This window comes from Sminthopsis crassicaudata, chromosome 5 (genome assembly GCF_048593235.1).
Source record: "Sminthopsis crassicaudata isolate SCR6 chromosome 5, ASM4859323v1, whole genome shotgun sequence".
NCBI classification, from domain to species: domain Eukaryota; kingdom Metazoa; phylum Chordata; class Mammalia; order Dasyuromorphia; family Dasyuridae; genus Sminthopsis; species Sminthopsis crassicaudata.
Window position 1 is genome coordinate 49,256,828 of NC_133621.1, and position 22,476 is coordinate 49,279,303.

At 36.6% G+C, this 22,476-nt stretch overlaps 1 long non-coding RNA gene across 1 annotated transcript; it reads right to left on the reverse strand.

Annotated features, from left to right (window-relative positions):
• Positions 1-1,661: 1,661 nt before the first annotated feature.
• Positions 1,662-22,255, reverse strand: LOC141542335 (uncharacterized). Its single transcript, XR_012482129.1, has 3 exons — positions 22,135-22,255; positions 18,338-18,478; positions 1,662-2,864 (listed from the first exon to the last, which is right to left on the reverse strand). It is a non-coding gene; the product is annotated as an uncharacterized LOC141542335 (long non-coding RNA).
• Positions 22,256-22,476: the final 221 nt, after the last annotated feature.

Below are 22,476 nucleotides of genomic sequence, written 5' to 3' on the forward strand. Positions count from 1 at the left end.
TAAAGCCAATTTGACTTGCCTAAATCTTAAAAAAATATCCTTGTGCTCTATAAACCTCATCCCTAGCAATAACAAGAATAGGCTCCTTCTATGTACTTGGCACTGGCCTAAGGCAGTACCTTTGCCTTTCTCTTTATCTCCAATGCTTAGCACAATATTTTTAATTAATAAATCAAAATAATTTTAATTAATACATTAAAGTAATTTATTTTGATTTGATGCTTGTTGTTCCATTGACTTCTCCCAAAAAAAAAGGGGAAAGAGGCTCAAAACTGAGTCCACCTTGGAATGCAAAAGGAACAACATTATCTTCCATACTCAACAAGGAGACATGAGCAGGTCTGTGGATTCTGCTGTGGGAACTAACTCAACTGAAATGACGCAAAATCAGTGTTCCCAGGAAAGTCTCCAAGGCTTTCAGTACAGAGCAGCTGATCGGCACTCATAGAATCTCTTCTGTGGGAACTAGTCATGTGAATGAAATCACAGGTGATGACTAATTATAGCAGAAGTATGAATAGTTGCAGCAGCAGTAGTAATAATAATAGTAATCATAATAATAAAGCATTTACTAGTGTCCATTAAACCTCTCTCCCTGTCCGTTGGGCAAAACTGCTTATTTATTGAGGCTCATTAATCCTATTATCCAAGATGATGTCTTTAAATGGCCTTTAAATAGATGTGGCAGATGTGGTATATTTGTGTCTCAATTGTAGCAGAAATGAAGAAATATTAATTACTCATGGCTGATTACTCATGGCCATACTAAGAAAAGAAAATACTACCTAAATTAATTTATACATTCACTGAACAGGCAGCTTTCAAAAGAATAAATTTAAGCTATTATTAGGAAAAAATATTCCAAACCAATTAGAATGAGAAACATAAATGAAAAATGAAAATGAGGTTCTATATCATTCCCATTGAATCAAGGGAAAATGACAAATGGTGGAGGGGCTGTGGAAAGACAGGCACTGCTGGCAGAATGTAAAAGTGATCTAACCATCTGGGAAGCAATTTGTAACTATGCCCCAAGTGATATTAAGCAGTACATGCCCTTTGACCCAGTAATGCTACCAAAAAGTCCAAAAACAGAGAGAAAAGATTAATATTTACAAAAGAAATTTTCAGCAGCAAATTTAGCTACAGAAAATAACTTGAAGCAAAGGAGGAGGGGGGAAATCTCTCATTAGCTGAACAATTACAGTATATGAATGTAATGGAATATTCCTGGTAGGAAATGATGAAAGAGATAAATACAAAGAAATTGTGGAATATGTAAATATGTTAATGCAAAATCAAATGAACAAGACCAGGAAAATAATGTATATAACTACATTATATATCCAGAACTACAATAATATCCAGAAAAACAACTTTGAAAGATTTAAGAACTAGGATCAATGTTAATAACCAATCATGGGGCAGCTAGGTGGCGCAGTGGATAGAGCACCAGCATTGAATTCAGGAGGACCCGAGTTCAAATCTGTTCTCAGACACTTAACACTTCCTAGCTGTGTGACCCTGGGCAAGTCACTTAACCCCAGCTTCAGAAAAAAAATAATAATAATAATCAATCATGAATCCAGAGACTCGTAAGGCAAGCCTCCCACCTCTAGGCAGAGAGGTTGATAGATTAGAGATATGGAATGATACGTGAATTTTCAGACACAGACAATATGACTATATTGCTTGACTATATTTATTTCTTACAAAGAAGGGCTTTTATTAGGATTGGGGAGTTTAGAAAGAAAAGACTAGTGATGTTAAAAAAAAAAAGTATTAATGCAGCATTAAAAATACACTGGAAAAAAAAGCAGAAAGAACTTCAGAAGAAGGCAAAAACATAGTAGGTTACTGTGAGGTTTACATTAAATTAATATGCCTTCCCCAAAAAAAGCTGTGGGTAATAGAGATTCATGACTTCATGTATAATCCTTTTTTCCGCTCTTTTTTTGCATGTGACCTTGAATCAAAAATAGATAAATTCCAGCCTCAGTCACTTCCTTAGCTGTGTGACTGAGCAAATCACTTAAATTCTGTCTGCCTTGGTTTCTTCATCTGTGAAATGGGGATAAGAACAGCACATTACTTCCCAGAGTTGTTGTGAGGATTAAATGCCAAAACATCCCTAAAGTACTTTTCAAATCATAAACCACTCTGGTTATATTGTATTCATAATTGTTGAAGTATATTAAGTTGATAATAAAAATGAAAAAAAGATTAAAAATAAAATTGAATTTAAAAGTGATTGGGAAGACTACCACCAACTAACTGATGATGACCACGGTTACAGCTCAACATTTTACTTCTTGTGTTTATTGATTCAGTTAGCATTTATTAGATGCCTGCGATGTACCAGGAAGAATATACAAAGTGGCAGAAATCCTGGGCAATAGCATGAGACGGGGGAATACAGCAAGACAGTGTTGGAACCTGAAATAGCCAAAATGTGTGAGTGACAAGGCCAGATGTTGTGGCCCTAAGGAATTTACATTACTGATTAATCATTTCCATGACTTTAATGCCTTTCTCATGGTGGCTCTAAATCTTTCATAAATACCATTTCATTCATCCCAACCACTTCCCTTTTAAAAGATACAACAATCATTATTATCTTTATTCTATGGGTAGAAGAAGTCTTATGGAATTTCAATCAGAGGGGATCTTACAGGTCCTTTCTGGTCCAAATTTCTTATTTAACAAATGAGGAAACTGAGGCCCTGAAAGGAGAAGCTGGGTAGAATAGTTGGAAGAGTACTTAACTTGAAGTCCTGGAGACAAGTTCAAATCCAGCTTCGATGTTTACTAGCTATTTGATGACAGGCAGGTCACTTTTCACTTCTCAGCCTCAGTTTCCTTATCTATAAAATGGGGATAAGAATAGGCCCTTTAACTCAAGGTTATTATAAGGATCAAATGACATACCACATGTAAAATTCTTTGCAAACCTTAAAGTGCTATATAAATGCTGGCTATCATTATCATTATTTGGTTGATTGCCAAATTGAAAAATATTGAACCCAATGCCCAGTGTCAGAATGGAACTACATCCTATATATTCTAAATATTCATTTATTACTCTTCCTAATAACAAGGCCGAGCTTCCATGCATGTCCCCACTACTTTGTTCAATTTATCATTCCTCATTAATGTTTTGTTGATTAAAATTTCCTTTTGTGTCCAGATACATCAATACTGGAAGGTTTTGCCTATGGATTTCAGCTGCCGAGAGCACACCATCAGACCTATAGACAGAGGCAGCTTATCCCCACTGAGAAGACATTCACAAAGATCACAAAGACAGATAACTATAAGCCCTTTTTCATCGGGAGTCCTGCTTTTCTAATCCAATGAAATTATAGTGGAGAAAACAGTGGGACTGACAATGTCCAGCTTCTGGTCTCCCAGAAGGAAAACCACTTAACAGCATTTAAAGGGTTTAACAACAACACAATGAGGGCTTCCAAATAGTTTCACATCTACTTCTCCCACTCTGGAAGGGCAAAGGGTCCCTTAGCTTGTTAACCTTTTAAAAACTAAAGAAATGCAAACTGAGAAAATAAACCAGAGTTGAGGGTCAAGAATAATGTTCCTCTTTTTGAAAAAAAGCAAAAAGTAAATGTATATACTTATATAAAAAGAGGAGAAGGAATGGGAAGCAGAAAGAGAGAAATGGAGAGGAAGGAGGGGGAGACAGAGATGAAAACAGAGAGACAGAGACAGAAAAAGAGAGAGAGGAGAGAGATATGAGACAGAGAAAGAGGGAGACGACAGAGAGAGACAGAAATAGAAACAGAAACAGAGACAGAGAGAGAAACTGAAACAGAGAGATGAGATGAGATTTGAATCCAAGTCCAGTTAGGGGCTTCTAAATTTAAAGTAGTCCTCTGGGAATATACAAGTTAATAAGCCAGTATTTTATAATCATCAAAATTGACATTATTTAGGAGTCATAATAATATGCACATTTACATAGCATTTTATTGTCCTCAAACTGTTTTCTCCACAGCAGCTCTGTAAGGCAGGAGCACATCAGAGATTATAGTATTACAATCCCAAGCCTGATACATCCAAAATAATGGGTGAAGAAGAATGGGTTATAAAATTCTGAAAAACTGAGACACTCATAACATCATGTACTTTGTGAGAGTTTGTGAAAAAAGTAATTTTCCAATCTTAAAGTATTTTGTAAATAAGTTTTATCCCCATTTTACAGAAGTGGAAACTGAAGCTCAAAAACTCAATTCCCATAGTTAGTGAGTAAGCACTGTCAGGACAACCTGAGTTCTCACCTTGTAATCCTAACACAAACTGATATTAAAACCAGGTCTCCTGGACTTAGTTCTCTTGCCATGACACCATATTCCTATTTACAGATGACTGACTCTCTTGACAAAACGACTTAAATAATTCCCCCATAAAGAAAAGTCTTCTTAAGACTAAACAAGTCATTTTTGTTCAGGCTAACCAATATTTAAAAAAAAAAAAGTCAACCTAGAAAAAATTTAAATCAAGGAAATATAACATAACCAAGCCCCACACAGTAACCTAAATAAGATAAAATGACCCTTAAAACTACAGAACTTTGGGATTTCAATCTATCTGAATCATAATTAGATAAATAGCCCAAGAGATGCTGAAATAGCTATTGTCACTGGTAAAGAAAAACTCTGAGTTCCCACACTCAAAAAAGTATAGCATTTACAGAGAACTGATTCATTTCTGACTTTGCTTAAGGACAGGACACACAGACACACAGACAAGCACAATAATAATCTTATGGGTGAATTCCTTCTCTCCCATTGCCCCCCATCCCCTCTGTCAGATAGCCACTTATCAGTGTCTTTCTCTTTGCTCATCCCCTTATCCATAATCTACTTTGGAGACCTATTTCCAATGTAGAGGGGTCTCAATTGAGTCTCTATATACCTTGTTCAAATGAATCAAAATCAATTTTCCCCCAGCAGATTTAACAGCCAATCACCATCAGAATTGATCCGATTTTGTTGTTTAAGCCAGTTGGAGTAACCACAGCAACTATCCTGTGCTTGGTTATTTGAGGTGTCATTAAGATAGGATCAGATTGTTAAGACTGAGGACAAACCGTTCTTTCCTATACTCCCTGCAGGGGAGGAAGCACATCCTTAAATCCATGTTTTTTCTTAAACTGGAAAACATCCCAATCTCACAAGCTAAATGCAGAGGTCTCCTCCAGGTTGCCATTCACCCCAAACTGCTTTGGGCTGCACATCTGACCCCATATACTTATGCAGTGAAGAGGAGTCAGCTTTGGAGACCTACCGTCAAACAGCTAGAAGGCATTCTATTAATCTCTATATCATAAACATATACACTATAAAAGAAATAAGGGCTCAAATTTAGTCAGCATGGAAATTCCCTGAGTTTGTACTCATATCCTCAGAGTCTAGTAGAGTGCTCGGGCATAAAATAAGCCCTTGTTAGATATTTACTGAAAATATATGAATTACCAAGACAAAAATAAAATACTACACAAAAGTATGCTATTACTGCTTCTAATAACAATTGTGGAGCTGGACGAGATCCTGAGGAATGCTTCTTCTATCACCTGACTGTTGTAAAAGTTGGCAAAAATCAATTCCTCCTCAAGATGATTCCTGGAAAGTGGGTTAATCCAGTAGCTACCTTTGCCTTGACACTGTTGACATCTCCTTAATAAGGTGTGAACTCATTTTCTTGGTCAGTTGATGTGAGGCAGAGGAGAACTGGTTGATTTATGGACAAGTTATGCACCTGAGCCAAGTCCTTGAGCTTGGCCTTTAATAGGAAGGCTATGAAGCCAGAGTCAAACAGGAGAGAACCTTGCAGCGACCCACTGAAGAGAAAGCCCATCAGGCAAACTTCCAATTCTCTGAAAGGAAGGAAGCCTGGCCTTGAGGACCCTTCTGTTGAGTTTGGGAAGAGGACCCCAAAAGGTTGGGATCACAGACTAGTGTCACATGGTGTCTCAAAAGAATTTTCAGGCTTGAACCCATCTCCTTAGCCAAGGGACAAAGTTTATTGTAATTGTGCTATTACAAAGCTGTCTGAATTTCTAAAAGAAATTAGCTAAGAAACAGAAGGAGACACATTTATCCAGCTTTTTATCAAAAATATGCTAATTCTATGGTCCATAGGTAGGAAGGAGGGGTGGTCTCCAGAATCTGGTTCTCACTGGCAAGATTATCAGTCAGCAATGAGTTAAGGAGCGGTCTCTGCTATTTAGTTATCACTGACCAACAATTACCTGTCGGTCAGTAATAAACTGAGGAGTGGCCTCTTCACTATTGTCTCAGGAGTTTGGTCTGGGAGACTATCCTGAGACCAGAAGCTACCTGACGGAGGAGTGGTCTATTCAGAATCAGACAGATTGGGTGTGGGAGTTTCCTGAGGCAGACTCCAAAGCCAGAAGATTTAGGATTTACTGACTTATTGTTAGAACAGAACCCCCCCCTAAAATTAGGGGACCACAAAATCATATTACATCACCTCCAGGAGCCAAATGCAGAAGGGGACTGCATGGTCCCAGAAATGGCAGCAGCAATTGAGCAAATAGAAGACCCAAAGCAATTCAATCCAATCGGTAGAGGATTCTTACAGGGCAAAGTCCATAGGAAACCTCATTTAAATCTCAATTGCTATGTTCCCAATGGAAAATAATGGAGCAATTTTCCCCTTGGGCAGAGAGCTTTTGACATTGACAACTGTGCAGCAGCCTCTGTGTTTTGCAGAAGTCATCTTAGCCTGTCTGGAAAATGTCTCAATCCCCCAAATAAAAAGGATACAGTAAGAGGTGCAGAATAACATGCTTGCTCCTGTTTCCTGATCTCCTTGACACTTTCCCTGCTGGCTACAATCGAACCAACAGGGTGCCCTTAATGGACAGAAACCCTGAGTTAAGAATAGCACTGGAGTTTATTTTGAGCCCAGGGAATCTTGGCTTCTTATCTCCCTGACAAACTCACTTCCTACCACCCTCAAGATTCTCCTGTAGGATTGCTTACCAATCAATACATCTACACGGATTTTTAAGCGCTTATTACATGCTAGGCATTGTGCGAGGGCCTTGGTCCCAGAGAACAGAGACAGGGGTGAAAAATGCAGAGAGGCAGATTTTTAGCTCAGTATAAGAAATAGTTGCCTAAAAATTAGAGCTGCCTAAATGGAGAGTGGGGCAGAGGGGAGAGTAATACAATAATAGTAATGCAATAAAATTGAAAATCTGGATACTGAGACTAACATAGAAAGAATAACAGCAGAGAAGATCCTAAGCAATGTATAGAGGCAGAAGATGCCTCCTCACTGGTAATCTTTTGCTTTTCTCTCACTTTATTCTATCACTTTGTCTCACTCTTTCTCAATCATTCTCTGTCTCTGTCTTTTGCTTTGTCTCTTATTCTGAGTCTCTGTCTCTTTATTTGTCTCTTCTTTCTTCACTCTCTTTCTCCTCTCTCCTTCCCTCTTTCTCTCCCTCTCTCTCTTTCCCTCCTTCTCTCTCTCCTTCCCTCCTTCTGTCTCTCCCTCTCTTCTTCTGCTTCTCCCTCTCTCTGTCTCTGTCTATCTGTCTGTCTCTCTCTCTCTCCCTCTCTAAATTTGTTCCTGTCTTCTGCTCTCAATTGGGAGCTAGTCAAGAGCTCAATCCTAACTCTGATCCACAGAGATGCAAGCTTTCATCTACCCAATTTCTCACCTGGGTCCCCCCTTCCCTGGATAACCTGGGCCCCCAATCTCATGTTTATGATGAAGAGAAGACTTTCAGATGTTGCATATCATGACTTCTGAACTCAAGAGACGGACCAGCTTCAGTCTCTGAGGCAGCTGGGGGGAGAGACATGTCACCACCAGGTCTGGCTTTCTGAATGGAAGTGGATGACTGCTCGTTCCAGATTGGGAAAAGTCATTCTTGATCAAGTTTGGCTAAGACTAGATGGTCTCTGAGGCCCCTTCTAAAATTGAGACTTTGTGATGTCTTTTGAAGGATAAAATAGGAGAAAATTTGACAAGGTACTGCAAACTGTCAAGATATGCTTGCTAAGGAACTCAATACCAGAATACCTCTGAGCTCAATACCACAATGGAAACAGGGAAAGATGTTGAATGTTATGCCCCAGTTCTCAGGTTCCATAATTATCCTGACCCGGTCCTGACTCAGTTTCTCTGCTTCAGCTAAAATCTCAGTCCTGGCTCAGACTCAGGGGAAGCACAGAAACTGAGTCAGGACTGGGTCAGGATAATTATGGAAACTGAGAACTGTGGCATAACATTGAAAATCCAGCTCTCAAAAAAGACCATGAAGGATTGTATATAAAGAAATCTCCTAGTGGAACATCATGCATATTCTTTTCAGGAAGACAGAAAGCTTCATAAACATTAATGAAGCACTTACTATTTAACAGACACAAAACTAGAAACTATGGATATAAAGATAGAAATAAAATAGTCCTTCCCTTTAAGAAGATACGTTCTGTCAAAACTCTGAAAGATGTTACAAAAATTATAATTGACAAAATCTTTTATTAAAAAAAGAATTTGTCAATTTAAAAAAATAAATTAAAAAAAAGAATTTGTCTATGATTTAGAAGAAAGCACAAAAATACTTGAGTCACACAGCAAGATCTATGCAGGTAATACTTTTCAGAACAGGATTTGAACCCAGGTACCCCTGTCTATAAGTGGAATACTTTACAGCTGGGATTTTTGTGTCATGGACACCTTTGGAAATCTGGGAAAGCTTATGGAGTCCTTCTCTAAAAACAATGTTTTTAAATATATAAAATAAGATAAATAGGATTAGTTATCAAAATATTAAAAAGAAATTATCCCAGATTAAGAAAGTCTAAAGTCTCTATAGCTTAATAGAAAACAAATGATTATGAACATGGGAATCATTTCAGAAACAACTGCCTGTTGTACAAGTTGCTGCAAAGATCAAAGTAAATATCAAATTAAAAGAAAGGACAAAGATAAAAAGTCACTGCATACAATTATAGAAATTGCAATATGAATCAGACTCAAAAAATGAGGCTAATTGGCAAAAGGCAAAGATATTAAGTATCATTATTTCCTAGATAAGCTTATGCAATATAAAACAAATCACCACCACAACAAAATGGGAAAATTTCATAAATTGACTCAGTGGGTAAACATTAAATCTCCTTGCCAAATGAAAAGATGCTTCAGTTGTTTTTAGTAATATCCAACTCCCTATGACTCCATTTGGTTTTTTGTTTGCTTTATTTTGTTTTTTATCAAAGAAACTGGAGTGGTTTGCCATTTCTTTCTATAGCTCATTTTGTCGATGACCAAATGGAGGTGAACATGTTTAAGTGATTTGCTGAAAATTACGAAGCCAGTAAGTATCTACTACGAAGCTTCCCTGGAAAAAATGCTAATAAATCAATTGATGAAAAACTTTAAGCAACTATTATATACAAGATATGGAACTGGATTAAATATGGAAGTCCCTTTGAATAGATGTAGTCTCAAGTACAAGCTCATTTGTAGAAGGAGCTAGGTGGCACAGTGGATAGAGCATTGGAGCCGAATTAAAATCTTACCTCAAACATTTATTAGCTATGTTTCCCTTCTCCCTTCCTTCTTCTTTCTACCTCAGCTTCCTCAACTATAAAATAGGGATAATCCTATCATTGTTCCCCTCAGTTGTTGGAAGAATTGAATTAAAGAGTATTTATAAAGTAGGTACTTGATAAATGCTTATTTCCTTCCCTTAAAATTACAAAAAAAGAATGGTGAATAACTAGAAGTTATATCTACTCATAGTTGAAGAGAAAATGATCTTGTAGAAATTAAAATCATCCTCAAACCATCTGTTAATGATATTGGAAAGACAAGAGACACAAAGTAAAATCAATCAGCTAACATTTTGAAAGCAATACATTTTCCCCTGGCAACATACTATAAAGAATAACCCAGGTTATGTAGTCTGGGGCTTAATCTCTAAGCAACTCTCTAAAACTCTAAGTTGAATAGAAGGTATGTTCCTGGATGGGTGGAGGGAATCCCGTACCAGGGGTTCTCTCCACTATTCACAGATTCAGCCCCTACTCTTAACTGTAGTGGAACCACTCATATTGATTATGAAACTCATTGCCTCTAAGAGGAAGGAGCAATAACTCTTTAAAAAATGAAATTGTAAACCATGGTTAGACCTAATTAAGCGTCTGTAGAAGAAAACTGTCCTAGAGGTGACACGATTTTAAAGGTACCAGGGATTATTTATTCAAGAAATCAAAGGCTTGGAAGAGTCCAAAATAATGAAAATAATAAACAAGGAATCTTTTTTTTTTTTTTTTTTTTTTTTTTGCAGAACCCCTCCCCAGAGAGACAAATGAGAAGATATTACTAGTTATTGCTCCATATGTGTCTGGGTGCATATCAATGATGTCATCGTAAAGGAAAATATAAAAAAGAGTATGGGAAGTTTTGTGCAGATCATTTTCTATCACATCCTTATATTCACTGTCATATATAAAGGTGTAAAGACTAGGAAAATCCATTAGTCTATTGTTAATTTAGGATAGTTAATCTGATCACAGACATTTAATAAAGTGTGACTCCGGGCAAGACACCCTTCTTGCCTCACTTTCGTCATCTGTAGAATGAGCTGGAGAAGGAAATGGCAAATCACTCCAGCATCTCTGTCAAGACAAATCCAAAATGGTGTCAAGAAAAATCAGACTTACTGAAAACAACTGAACAGCAAGTTGTTGATTTATTTTTAAAAGCTTTTTGCTCAAAAGAACAAAACAGAGCATCTCCTTTACTAAAATGTTACCCACCCCCAAGACAAAATGGTATGAGTCTATCACTACTAACAGATGATATTGTTCTAGTTGCATCACCTCATGTTCTACCACAAAGTTTCTTCAGTGAAATCTACAACAATAGGAAACAAGGTTTTGCTTTATTTTATTCTGTTGGTGTGGAAGTTTACACAAAACTGAGCACCAATAAATAAATAAATAACATATAATGTATAATTCAACAAGCATTCTGTATATTTTGGATTGGCTATGCGGATGAAGATTAGACTCAGAATTGAGTGGGAGGAAGCACTCAAAGAGAGAAGTTGTTTAATGATCTCAAACTGTGAGATATAAAAAAAGTTCATTTCATTTTTAAGAGTTTGGGGGGACTTTTGTTTTGTTTAGCTCATGTGGGTGGTATACATAGAACACATGTGATCCTCCTCTTTATAGGAAGGTAAGAAGAGATATCTTTTACATCTCCTCTTCTCACCTTTCTCCATGGGAGCCTTTGATTTCTGCCAGGAGGAGAAGCAGGTGGCTGGGGTCTGAGACTGATCCCTCTGCTCCCCTCAGAGGCAGGGGGTATTTTCAGAATTGTTTATCTGCTCCCTTAAATCTTATTAGTCTACAGAAGGTGATTTTTAGGTTCAAATTAGACTCCTAATTTTTAGTCCTTAATGAGGAAAAGAGATTCCCAAGCAGAGATTAAATAATTAAATTAAATTAAGAATTAAATTAAATTAAAATTAAGAATTTAAAAAGCAAGAAATTGTGAGCAAGAAATAAGCCTACAGGAAATAGTCTGGGAATAAATGTGTACTCCATGAGGCGCAGGGAAAAAGATCCATTCAACTCTATTTCTCTGTTCAAATTCCGTTTCAGATATTTAATAACTATGTGATCCTGGAGAAGTCCCTTAATCTCTGCTTTCTTTACTTTCCTTAACTGTAAAATGGGAAATAATCAGAGCACCTACTTCATAGCATCATTGTAAGGAACAAATAAGATAAAATTTGTAAAGTGCTTTGTAAAGTACGTGGCATGTAGTAGGTGTTTAATAAATGCTTTATCTTCCCTCAGTCTCTAAAAGAAATAGGTGAAAATTGTGTATGTAGAAAGGTATGGCTGAATTATGGTGAAGGCATTGACGAAGGGAGTAACCACAAAAAGCATAATCACAATCCATTAACACATCAAGATCAGTGAATAAGTTTATCAAAAAAAAAGATAATAGTAAGAATAATAATAACAACAATAGATAGCATTTATATAGCACCTATTATGAGCCAGGTACTTTGCTTAGCACTTTACAAATATTACCTCATTTGATCTTCACACCTATTCTGGGAGATATCAAAATATGATAATTGTAAGAATAATAATAATACTATTTATATAGCACCTAATATGAGCCATGTATTCTGCTTAGCACTTTACAAATATTACTTCATTTGATCCTCATACCTACCTTGAGAGACAGAGGGAATTATTAATAATTGTTCAGTCATTTTAGTTGTGCACAACTCTATATGACGCCATTTGGAAGAATTCTGGTACTGGAGTGGATTACAGTTTCCTTCTCTGGATCATTTTTACAGATGAGTAAACTAAGGCAAACAAGATTAAGTGACTTGTCCAGCCAGGGTCACACAGCTAGTAAGTATCTAAGGCTGGATTTGAACTCTAGACTCTAAGCCCATCTATTGTACCACTTAGCTGCCCTTTTATTAATGGCCAAGATGTTATTAGGAGACACCTTGTTTCCCAGAGTAAGGTCCAACCAGAGAGCTGTGCCTTGAGCTTGGTATAACAACAATCCTTTGCAATCACCCTCTGGGATACCTCAGCCATGGCAAAATCCCAGAATCATTTCCCATAATCATTGTATTGTTCAACCAGACCCGGTGTTCTCTGAGCTTGGACAAGTACTAGAGAAGCTCAGCGAGTTCTGGTCATGGGGCCCTGTTTAAATCAAATTTGTCACAATGTGGCTGTTAATACTATCTGAGGATCAATTCTGATGGAAGTGGTTATCTTCAGCAATGAGAAGATCCAAATCAGTTCCAATTGATCAGTAATGAACAGATCCAGCTACACCCAGCAAAAGAACACTGGGAAATGAGTGAGGACCACAATGTAGCATTCTCATTCTTTCTGTTGTTTGCTTGCATTTTTGTTTTTCTTCCCAGGTTATTTTTACCTTCTTTCTAGATTGGATTTTTCTTGTGCAATAAGACAACTGTATAAATATGTACACATATATTGTATTTAACACATACTTTAACATGTTTAACATCTATGGGACTGCCTGCCATCCAGGAGAAGGGGTGGAGGGAAAGAGGGGGAAAGTTGGACCAGAAATGTTTGTAAGGGCCAATGCTGAAAAATTACCCATGCATATGTTTTGTCAACAGAAAGCTATAATAAAAAAATGTGGCATTACCTCATCATCAAGGCTACAGCTTCCTGGTATAAGTAGTGAGATTTGCCCCCATAGCCTCGGGCCCCCTCACTAGGGGCTGGATCCCAGCAAATGTGTCTAATCTGCTTCCTTGTTTGAAAGCCATTTCCCTCACTTTGAAACAAAACTTCTGATGGATTCTTGATGCTCCTGTTTCTAGCTCACTCTGTGCAGCTCTGGCCATCCCTAGATTAGTGACTACTTTGGTCCAGTTGACATAAGGAAATATTTATATAGTGTTTATCAAAGGATCCACTGATGCCACCTAGCTGTGAATGCTGAGGGAATAAATAGAAGTTTAGACTGATGGAGTCAAGGAATGGAAAATCTGAACGTTCCTCTCGCTTGTGGCACCTTCCACGTTTCCTTGAATCTATGCTGTATTTTCCTTATCTGTAAATTGGGTTTTCTTCCAATAAGCTCTTTGAGGATAGAGCCTGTTTTTGTATTTATCTTTGTATTCTTAGCACCGTAAGGAAAGTCACTTAAAGCTAGCTTACTGAGGTGAACTGAATTGGATTGAAATCAATGGAATTGAATCAAGCTAGAGAAAGTACAAGTGGGGTATTGTGGTGGTCAGCATGAGGATACTGGCCATGCTTGAATGATGGTGAGGATAAAGAAAAGGTGAAAGGAACATCAAGAAGAAAGGGAAAGAAAGAAAAAAAGGAATCTAGAAGGATACCTCTAAACAAACCTGGTCTACTTTGTAATTTTGCCGAGCATTTCCCATGGTCAGAACTCCATATATCAGGACCTTCCTCAAAGAGTTCCTAGGCAATAATAACTAGCCTTCCATTAGTGTTTGCTTACAACTATGGTAGGAGACTTTGCAGGGAAAGTCCATTTTCATTTTTAATTCAATTATATAAACTATATTAGAAGTCGAAGGCTCAGGTTGCACCTGCTTCCACAAACCTGCCTGGCTATTTTTTACCATAGGATTATGGGTTTAGAAGAAGAAATATCTTAAAATTATCTACAACAAAAACCTTAATTTACAGATAAGGATATGGGCATCCAGTGGGTTAAATGATTGATGGTTAACAACAGGCTTAGGTTTGAACATGTGTCCTCTGTTCAAAATCCATCTCCCATTACATTTGTATGTTCTTATGAACTCCCCAAAGTGAAGGTCAATAGTTAAACCAGCTGGTGTATACACAAACACAACCTTTAAGAAAAAAGCAGTAACAATAAAACACTTCCAGGAAAGTATTTTCTTCTCCAAGAATATTTACAATATAAAAAAGAATACACTTGGGGAAACAATGCTAAAAAAGGCTTTTTAAAAAGGCAAGGCTTTTAAATCTCAATTTATTTGTTATATGGGACATCACTCTAAATGGGGGAGAGATACAGACATAGAGAAAAATTTTGATAAGAAAAAGATGTAAATAAAAATTCCTTTAAAAAATAAAAAATGGTAGAATCAATGCACATATGCATTGTTATGTGTTTGAGATATTTGTGTCCCTCCATGGTTGCCATTTTGCCCTTTTAGAATTCCTGCATGAAAGATCATATCTTTTATCTATTCTCTCCAATGAGTAGTCTGCTCAGGCAATTAATGAATTCTATAGCAGGAGATGAAGAAAATGGAGAAACAGAAGAAATGCTGGTTGCTTTAACCAGGAGGTAAAAGGGTATTTCTGAGCTGGGAGAGAAGAATGTATGGAGAAGATGGTCCTGGTGGCATTCAGGAGTAGACTTCCGAGTATAGTAAAACATGGATGAAATCATTATGGGCTACTCCAGGCCTACACACATCACTCTGTGATGGTGACATTATTGACCAAATGACCATCTATCCTGTTGATTTACATCTCACTGAAAGAGATGAAAGAAATTAAAAATCATGATAGGACAAGAACACCAAAAATGCAGTAACCATAAATGTGCTTCAAGCATCATGAATTTAGAGCTACAAGGACATTATAAGTCTAGAACAGGGCTTTTTCCTCATGACCTATATAAATCAAATATATACTAGTAATAAATCACAATGAAATTTATGTTAAAACATTCTTGGACATATATATATATATTTTACCACTTATTAAAGAAGGAAGCAAATTTTCACACTAATGAAATGGATGTGCTTAGACATAGAATTTTCAGAAATCTTGTATTATTGCTAAATTTATGTGACCCCCATATTCAGTTATATGACCCTATTTGGGAACACAACCTACGATTTAAGAAGCTTTGATGTGATCGATAAGGATCCTATAAGGACTGTACAACATCTTGTTTTACCGAAAACTGAGATTAAGTGACTTGCCCCAAATCTCACAGGCAATAAAGCAACAGAGTCAGCATTCAAATAGAGGTCCTTGGAACCCAGGCCCATCGTGTTTTCCCTATGCTTTGCTTTTCCCTTTGCAAAATAAATTCTCCATCTTGCTTTCTCTATTCATTTCAGTGAGTACCAACATATTAGAACGATTGGCCCAGGTTATTTAAACATTAATAGAAATGCATCTGTCCTTACAAGAAGCATTTCATCATCGTTTGTTCTAAATATGGTATTTGTGTCCTAAATGATATACTACTTGGTCATGTATTGATTGGTCGGTACATAATGTACCATGTAATTATATGTACGGCATTCAATTACAGTGAGTTATTCCTTACATGCCATCTGTAATTTGTGCTACCTAATTGTGCCATTTAAAAAATCTAACAGCACTCATATAATTGTGTGGTTTTCAACATACACATTCCAAACAAGGCATTAGGAATTGAGTGGCCTTGAGCAGACTCATGGTATTTTACACAGTACCATTTACTGCTTTCTCAATTTTCAGGTGAGCTTTGTTGACAAAGACCTAATGGTCACTACTAGCTAGAAAGGTCAGACAGGGAAAAGATTTTATAAAGGATGAAAAAAAAAATTAAAATGGATTGATCATACTGTTATAAAACCACAATTGTGTGATCTTACGAGCCAAAGTCCACCCACAGTCCATAAAATTAATAATAAATACATTAATAATCAATTTTTTGATGATAATTAGTATTTATAGAGCATTTTATGTTTGGAAAATATTTTACAACTATTAACTTATTTTATTCTCACAACAAGTAAGAGTTCAGTATTATCACACAAAGAGCGCAGGAAAGTTAGAGATTATCCAATCTACCCACTCTGTTTACAGATGAGGAAAGGAAGATCCAGATAGGCAGATTTTTCCCAAAGCCTATTTTGTAAACATTCTATAACTAAGTGGGTTTAATTTGCACAATTGAAAATAATTTGACAAGGGCCCATCGTCACCCTGGGATAAATAGTATTGCCATCCTGATGCTATTCTCTTCCAATGATATTGCTTGCTGAAATCTTAGTCAGTGATGGATAGTGGTTAATGATTGAGAGTGAAATGTATTGATTTTTTTTTTCTGTGTTGGACACTACGCATCACGCCTCATTACCTTAAAAATCTAGTCTTCATCTTCAATTTGAATCAACAAACTTGTAGTAAGTAGCTTATCATTTGTAAAATGAAGAAGTTGGGCTATAGAGCCTCTGAGATCCCCTTCTAGAGCTAATCTGTGATCCAATGATCCCCTCTGGGCAAGGAAATCTAATAGTGATAGTGATTTGTTCAGTCATTATTCAGTTGTATCTGACTCTTCATGACTCTATTTTGGGTTTTTCTTGGCAAAGATACCACAGTGGCTTGCCATTTCCTTCTCCAGCTCATTTTACAGATGAGGAAACTGAGGTAAGCAGGATTAAGTGGCTTGCCCAGAATCACAAAACTAGTAAATGCCTGAGGATCTATTTGAACTTAGGAGGATGAGTTTTCCTAATTCCAAATCTGGCATTTTATCCATTGCACAAGTTAGTTGCCTCAAGTAACAGTGATATAATTAAAAATAAGAAATTCAGAATTTGGCTCCTAGATAAGAATTCTAAGATGTGGAATATGAGTTCAAAAAAAAAGCTTTAAAAGTACCTATTAGGTCTATTTTTATTTGATTTTAAAAATGGGAGCTTTCCAGCAATTGCAAAGACTACTAAATCACTTAATTATATAGAAAAGTTTGTTGATTTTTACTATTGTCAGACTTTATGCTTACCTTGTAGTTCTTTGAAATGCATAAATGCTTTTTGTGGATCTCCTTTGTTTTAGAAAAGCCAAGATTATCTATGTTTCATCTGTTGGGAAGAGTCTCTTGGTACCCAGAAAATGGAACACCCTAACAGCCAGCACTTGCTTATTCATTATTCATTGCAAAAATAAGAATATTTGTAAGATATAATAGAATTGACATTTAGCTATGCTCTCGAGGGTAACCACCATGCAGGGGATGAAGATGATCAAGAGTTTCAATGACAGCATGTGTGGCCTGCCACATAATTATTTTATTTCTACAATAGTGCATCTCTAAATTTTCAATAAGCTCTAGATGGAGGAGGCTTGGAGGTAGAGGGAAAGAAATACAGCTCTTCAACTAACTTCATTTTTATTTCCCTCTTAAAATCTACAAAGGGTAATACCTGTACTTCTAGAAATGTCCACTTCAAAGGCCCAGGGCTGATAAGGGTGATTGGACATAGGAAAAGGCAGAGCACAAGTTTGGGACAGGCCCAACCAAAGTGGAGTGACATTGAATATGGACTCTCAATTGTGAACTGTGTATGTGTCATTCAAGCATTAGCCCAAGTGTTTGCAGAGGCTTACCAGCAGAAGACAGGTGATAAGGTGAATGTTCTTTCTTTTTTGTAAGGAGAGGGATGGAAATTTCTGAAAGATTTCTATTGAAATACCAAGAAGCAGCACACTTAAGTTGGGAGAAAGCATATTCATCAGGATTAAATTGTAGATCTTTTGACACAACAAAAATATCCAAACACCCAGACATCCCCTTGTAGACTACATCTCCCTCAAAATATTTAATGAAAGATAGCACTTTAAGGTTTACAAAGCACTTTGCATGTATTACCTCATTTTATCCTAGTAGGCATTATTATTATTATTATTATTATTATTATTATTATTATTATTATTATTATTATTATTATTACCTCCAGTTTGCAAATAAAGAAACTGAGGTAGGAAAAAATTAAATCACTTACCTAGAAGTCACATAGCTACTGTCTAGACAGGATACAAACTCTAGTCTTCTTGAATCCAAATTCAGCATTTTATCCAGTAAACCATGTATGGGTATCCCAGCTATCAATACTAAAATTTTCCAATTATTACTTTTCTTGTTCCTATAAAAATCAATGTAATTGTTATTTACTTAAATCTTGCAAAGATCATGATACATAAATTCCCAGATTCAATGCATTTCATTTGAAATCAAATTCATCATCCTATCCTCAATTTTGTTGTAATGGAAAGGAAAAAACCTTTTAAAAATTATTCATGTCCTAATACTTTATTGAAAGCATTAATTGCCTCAATTAATGAAGATAAAGCTGCTTCCTGTTTACAAGTATCATCTTAATTTATTTTTCCTGTCATTTATAGCTAGCCTTTCTCATGCTTTGTAGTCACACTGCCTTATCTTTGATTTATCTGACAAAGTTCCTGTGCCAATGCTTGATTTTAGACATATTTTTTATCCTATTAAAGAAATCTGATATGATTCCTATTGTTTTCAGTGTTTTTCATATGAATAGAATAATTTATCAAAGGTTCCCTTTTCAACCAATTGAAAATCAAGTGGTTTTGAGATTTTTTTTGTTATCTCCCCTCTCTGGACATCAGTTTCCTAACCTGTAAAAAGAGAAGCTAGGGTTACATCACCTTTCAAGTCTCCTATAGCACTAAATTTATGATTCAAAGTGAGGAAAGAGCAATAGGAAAAAGAGAAGTTCCCTGTTCTGCCATGTAGCCAATCAATCAACTTTTATCAAGTACCTTACTATGCCCCAATCCAACAGGATATGCTGTCTCCAAATGGATGGCAAACTCACCCAACGGCCTAAATCAAAGCATCCACTATCAAAGCAACAGAATATTAAAGAATCCTGTCCAGGTATGTGGGAAAGGCAGGAGGTCTGGTTTCTTCTGCCAAACTATCAAGGTAATTCTGTAGAAAAACTGTCCAATTCTGCAGAAATCCCATGCATTAAAAGGGAGGCAACTCCTTTGCCCAGGGATGTCTTGCTCATCTGATCCTGAATTATAAAATACATATTAATTTGCCACCAAAAATCTTTTTCCTCCTAGAAATGCACAATCACAGCAGATAGTCCGACACGGGGGAAAGAAAGCAAAAAGGGAATTCAGCTTAATTGGACAACTGGGAGGAGGGAGAATGATATATTATATTATACGTATGAAATTATTCTGGTTAATCCATTCACACATAACTTCAATGTAGATGGCACAGCTCTAATAATATATAAACGTATTATATGATTAAAAAAATACAGAAAAGATAGGAAAATAATATAGTAAAGAAAATCAAACCTCAAGTCATGTAGAGATCTATCTTTCTGCACATACTGTATAAACAATATCTCTAAGCTGTTGTCCCCTTCCAATTCTTGGGTTCTAGAGCATAAAGTGTGAGATTCTAGAGTGTGAAGTCCTACAGTATAAGGCCGAGCTGAATGAAGTGAAGCAGACTAAAAGATATTTAGATAAAAGAAACTAAGAAAAGTCTACACAAATACATTTAGAGGCTGGATTTATAGCAGAAAAAAGAGGCTCCAAAAAGTTAATTTAGGAAACAACATGATCCATTCCAAATAAAAAAATGGAAAAGCAGAAAAAAATCTCTTCTACTGTTTCTTAGATTTTTTCCAACAGTCCTTTATGTTTCTTTTTTCCCTCCATCCTGTCTGTAGGATGGCTTTTGAAGGCCTTATCTAAAGTAAAGAACTGCTTCTAAATGCTGTAATGGGATGGGACTGACCAATTAGTTTAATGAAGGCAAACTCCAGGCCTGGATGAGTTCCTCCTGCCAGAAGGTGTCAAACAGCTATCAAATACTGTGTGAGTTAATAAAATCTAATGAAGACAATCGCTGTCCACTTGAGGACAGTGATCACTGGGGTACAGCATCTTGATGTAGCCTATTATGCTGTATCTCCAACTTGGCAAAGAGAACATTCTACAGGAGTCTGGGCTGCTAATCAGCACTGAAAAATAATAGAAAAGCAGACCATTGTTCTCTCATCTCCCCTTCCATAACCTATAGGTATATATTGTCAAGCATATAGGATAGCAAGGAAGACGTAAGACAAGACAGCAAATGCTTCAGTGCCAAATGAATATGTTGAAGGTTCAGGAATTGGGGGTTGGTAGAAAAAATTGCCCTCTGGATCAAGCCCTTTTCCATCTTATTTTCAAGTTGATTTTTAGGACTGATAGGAGAATTGTAGAGGCTGAAATTAACCCTTTCACAACAAATCTACCAATGCCCTAGCAAATTGTATAAAGTAGAATTCACAAGAAGAATTTAAGAGAGGCAGATTCTCTACCAAGGGTGTAATAGTTAAAAGGATGTTTGACAATCAGCAGAGTGATTTCAGAAAAGCCTGGAGAAAGCCTTACATGAACTAGTGCTAAATGAAGTGAGCAGAATCAGGAGATCATTGTTCACAGGAACAACAAGATTTTACTGTGATCAATTCCGATGGACATGGTTCTTTTCAACTATGAGATGATTTAGGCCTGGGTCATTGATGTTGTGATGATGAGAGCCATCAACACCCAGAGAGAAGTCTGTGGGAACTGAGGGTCGATTACAGCATGGCATTTTCACTCTTTTTATTATGATTTGCTTGAATTTTATTTTCTTTCTCATCTTGTTTTTTACTTTTTGATCTGATTTTTCTTATGCAGCAAGATAATTATCTATTTTGAATTTAATGTATATTGTAACCATGTTTAACATATATTGGATTACATGCCATCTAAGACAGAGGGTGGGGAGGAGGAGGGAAAAAGGGAACACAAGGTTTGTCAAGGGCCAATGCTGAAAAAATTATCCTTGCATATGTTTTGAAAATAAAAAAAAAACTTCAATAAAAAATAAGCAAAACAAAGTTTGACAAAAGGGTGTGAATGGAGGTAAAGAAAGTTTGGGTAGAGAGAGGGCGAAGTTACCCTCTCAATAAAGAAAGCCATATATCTGCCCTGGACATGAACCAGAGAGAGAAAAGAAACAAAAGCTGATTCCAAAAAGTTTTACAGAGAAGCTTATCAAATTCCCATTATCTATTTACACCTGGACACAAATATATATTTTTCCTTATTAGTGGACAGTCACACAAAGACTAGAATTTTAAAACTTTAGTGTTGAGATGTTTTTAATCTTTGGTAAAAATATATATTAGATGGAAGGTGACATTTTATTTTAATGAGAATCAGTGGGGAAATACAGTTTGAAACACAATAAAGACAGTGACTTAGGTTCAGGAAACTAAGTCTCTACACAAAAGCCTGCATTGCAGAGGTGATTGGAAGGAGGTAACTGATATAACGGAAAAATGGTTCCGTGTGATGACATCACTACCTCAAAAACCGTTATTAGGATAAAAGTCCAGGAGTCTCAATAGCCATGCTCTATGAAAGAGAAAGAGAGAAAATGTGTGTGTGCGTTTTCTATAACCTGGTACTTTACCAGCTGAAAGGCTGCCTTGTTTTTCTCATCTTGGAGAAGCTCTGACAGGTAGGAGGCTTCATGAGACAGAGTACTCTGGGGAGGGGATAGCCAAATATGTGTAGAAGGAGGAATAGGGAAGTTTGTATATTGGGAAAGGTGTGTATGTTTCTGGGAAGTCATTGGTCTAAGGATCAATATGAGAAACCTTTCTTGTGCCAGCAATAGGAGGTGGACAAGATGCTTGTTCCTATGTCCTCAATATAACTGAGATCATAAGAGAGAGATAATAAACCATCTGAGACTCACCTACAAAGAAAATGGCTTTTTGTTGTTATCCTGAAGAAGCTCCTCAGTTCTTAAGTAACTGAGAGTCCCAGAGGCAAACCGTTTCCCCTGTTTGCCTCTGTTTCCTCTCAGGATTCATGTAAGGATCAAATGAGATGCTTCAATGGTGTGCTTCAAGGCACTGAGAGGATTAAGAAAGACTTTCCAAGGTAAAAGTGTAAGGACATTCAAGACTCTCATTTTGGCCCTTCAGGTCCACATGGTAGTTACTACTCTACCCTTGTTTTGTGGATTTGAGAATACAAATATGAGAGAACTCTTAGGGGAAAGAAGCAGTGATGTGAGCCCATGATCTGTGAGCCT